General features: G+C 34.0%; 1 non-coding gene across 1 annotated transcript; it reads right to left on the bottom strand.

The window, feature by feature from the left end:
• Positions 1-2,797: 2,797 nt before the first annotated feature.
• On the bottom strand, positions 2,798-2,932 carry LOC126012451 (small nucleolar RNA SNORA72). Its single transcript, XR_007496922.1, has one exon. It is a non-coding gene; the product is annotated as a small nucleolar RNA SNORA72 (small nucleolar RNA).
• Between the last annotated feature and the right edge of the window lie 251 nt (positions 2,933-3,183).

Here is a 3,183-nt window from a genome sequence, read left to right on the forward strand (position 1 = left end):
ATCTTCAAAATTTCTTAACATTCAGAAAGACTAGTAAAAAATAAATTTTTAATATTCTATAGTGGCAGCCACTAGTATATAGTTCCACATTCTTTTTTGATGATGTAACCATGCCACAGTGAAGTAAGTTTCTTGCTGAAACATACATAAATAACAAATAGAAAATGCTCACATAGGCAATCTGGCTTAGATTTAATCACCCAACTACTACTACAAAAGTAAAATAAATAAATAAATAAATAAATAAATAAATAAATAAATAAATAAATAAATAACTGGGACTGGAGCGGTGGTGATAGAGGTAAGGTGTCTGTCTGCCTTGGAAGCGTTAGCCTAGGACAAACCATGGTTCCATTCCCTGGCATCCCATATGGTCCTCCCAAGCCAGGAGAGATTTCTTTTTTTTTTTTTTTCTTTTTTGGTTTTTGGTTTTTGGGTCACACCCAGCAGTGCTTAGGGGTTACTCCTGGCTCTACAATCAGAAAACGCTCCTGGCAGGCTCGGAGGACCATATGGGATGCCAGGATTCAAACCACCATCATTCTGCATGCAAGGCAAACTCCCTGCCCTCCATTCTATCTCCCCCCCCCCACCCCGCCAGGAGCGATTTCTGAGCGTTTAATCAGGAATAACCCCAGAGCTTCAATGGGTGTGGCCCAGAAACCAAAATAAATAAATAAATATTTGTTTTAAAAAGTAAAAAAATCAAGGAGATAAACTCAAAAAGAAACAATCTGCAGAAAGAATATTTTTTACTTATTCAATCATATAATCTGAATTAGTTATGAACTCTATTATGCATCATAATTTTGTTGCTAGAAATATGGTTTTTATCTATGAAAATTTTTACAAATAAGCATACTATTTTCCAGATATATTTTATTTCAACTTAAAACTAGATAATCAAATTAAGTAGTTTTGACCTCTTAGATTTTTTATTACATCATCTTTCTCTTGTTTTGAATATTTAAATGAGATATTTATTACGATATAGTAATAGTATAACTAACCATCAAACTATTTTTAACTTCTAAATTTTTATGTGTGAGGTCATAGCAGTTAAAAATGGAAAAGATGAGGAAAACATAAACAATATTTAGGAGTCTCACTACTTACTCCTCTGGAAAAATTCCATGTGGCATATTGAACAAGGTGGACTTTTCTCTAATATTAAATGACTCAGTTAAGGAAATTAAATATGGAAGCTGATGCTAGAAGCAAATTAATGATTTGAAAGGACTCTTCCTTCCTCTTTTTATTATTCCTTCCTTTTTTCTTCAGTCCTTTCTTCCTTTTTCTTTTGTTTCTTTCTCTTCTTTCCTTTCTTTCTTTCTTTTTTCTTTTTTCCTTTTTCTTCATTCTTTTTTTGTTTTTTTTTTCTTTTTCTTCTTCGTTTTTCTTTATTCTTTATTTCTATCCTTTACTTTTTATTTATGCTTTCTATTCTAATTCTTTCTATGTTTCTTTCTTTCTTTCTTTTTTCTACCTTCCATCCTTCCCTCCTTCCTTCCCTCTTTCCTTCCTTCCTTCCTTCCTTCCTTCCTTCCTTCCTTTCTTTCTTTCTTTCTTTCTTTCTTTCTTTATTTATTTCTTTCTTTCACCTTTTTTCTTCCTTCCTTCATTTCTTTCTTCTTTTCTTCCTTCTTACACTTTTTTCTTTCATCTTCCTTCCTTTCTTTCTATCTTCTTTCTGTCTTTCTGTCATCTTTCTTTATTCTTTCTTTCTTTCTTTCTTTCTTTCTTTCTTTCTTTCTTTCTTTCTTTCTTTCTTTCTTTCTTTCTTTCTTTCTTTCTTTCTTTCTTTCTTTCTTTCTTTCTTTCTGTCTTCTTTCTGTCTTCTTTCTTTCTTTCACCTTCCTTCCTTTCTGTTTTTCTGTCTTTCTTTCTACCTTCCTTCCTTTTTCTTTCTGTCTTCTTTCTGTCTTCTTTCTTTCTTTCTCTCTTTCTTTTTTCTTTCTTTCTTTCTCTCTCTTTCTTCTTTCTTTCTTTCTGTCTTTCTGTCTTTCTGTCTGTCTGTCTGTCTGTCTGTCTGTCTGTCTGTCTTTCTTTCTTTCTTTCTTTCTTTCTTTCTTTCTTTCTTTCTTTCTTTCTTTCTTTCTTTCTTTCTTTCTTTCTTTCTTTCTTTCTTTCTTTCTTTTTTTTTTTTTGGTTTTTTGGGCCACACCCGGTGACGCTCAGGGGTTACTCCTGGCTATGCGCTCAGAAGTCGCTCCTGGCTTGGGGGACCATATGGGACGCCGGGGGATCGAACCGCGGTCCGTCTCCTAGGCTAGCGCAGGTAAGGCTTACCTTACCTCCAGCGCCACCGCCCGGCCCCTCTTTTTCTTTCTTTCTTCTTTCTTTCTTTTTTCTTTCTTTCTTTCTTTCTTTCTTTCTTTCTTTCTTTCTTTCTTTCTTTCTTTCTTTCTTTCTTTCTTTCTTCTTTCTTTCTTTCTTTCTTTCTTTCTTTCTTTTTCTTTCTTTCCTTTCTTCCTTTCTTTCTTTCTTTCTTTCTTTCTTCCTTCCTTCCTTCCTTCCTTCCTTCCTTCCTTCCTTCCTTCCTTCCTTCCTTCCTTCCTTCCTTCCTTCCTTCCTTCCTTCCTTCCTTCCTTCCTTCCTTCCTTCCTTCCTTCCTTCCTTCCTTCCTTCCTTCCTTCCTTCCTTCCTTCCTTCCTTCCTTTCTTTCTTTCTTTCTTTCTTTCTTTCTTTCTTTCTTTTCTTTCTTTCTTTCTTTCCTTCCTTCCTTTCTTTCTTCCTACCTTTTTTTCTTCCTACCTTTTTTTCTTCCTACCTTTCTTTGTTTCTCTTTCTCTTTTTTTTTTATTACCAGCATTTCTAAGACCAGACCAAGTTAGGTGAAAAACTAGGTCTGAGAACACATGCATGGGCTTTTATTGCAAATGTTTAGTCTGTCGTGTTTACTGCATAATCAGAACAGTTAGATTATTCACAAGACTTGAAAGGTTTTTTACATTTAGTCTAATTTTCCGCTCCTTAAAATCTTAAATTATTGTTACTAATTAGTTTCTGTAAACTACATAGCATTTGCTATCTCCTTGTTCTTTGATCCTTGGGATTTACTGTCCTATGGTGAAATTTTTTTTAGATGAAGCACTTTCTTTTTATTTACATATGCTGGTAGTTTCCATATGCAAGGATTTTTTCCACTTTGAGACATACCTAATAGTGCTCAGTGTTTATTCC

Source organism: Suncus etruscus, chromosome 6, assembly GCF_024139225.1.
Source record: "Suncus etruscus isolate mSunEtr1 chromosome 6, mSunEtr1.pri.cur, whole genome shotgun sequence".
Lineage (NCBI taxonomy): Eukaryota > Metazoa > Chordata > Mammalia > Eulipotyphla > Soricidae > Suncus > Suncus etruscus.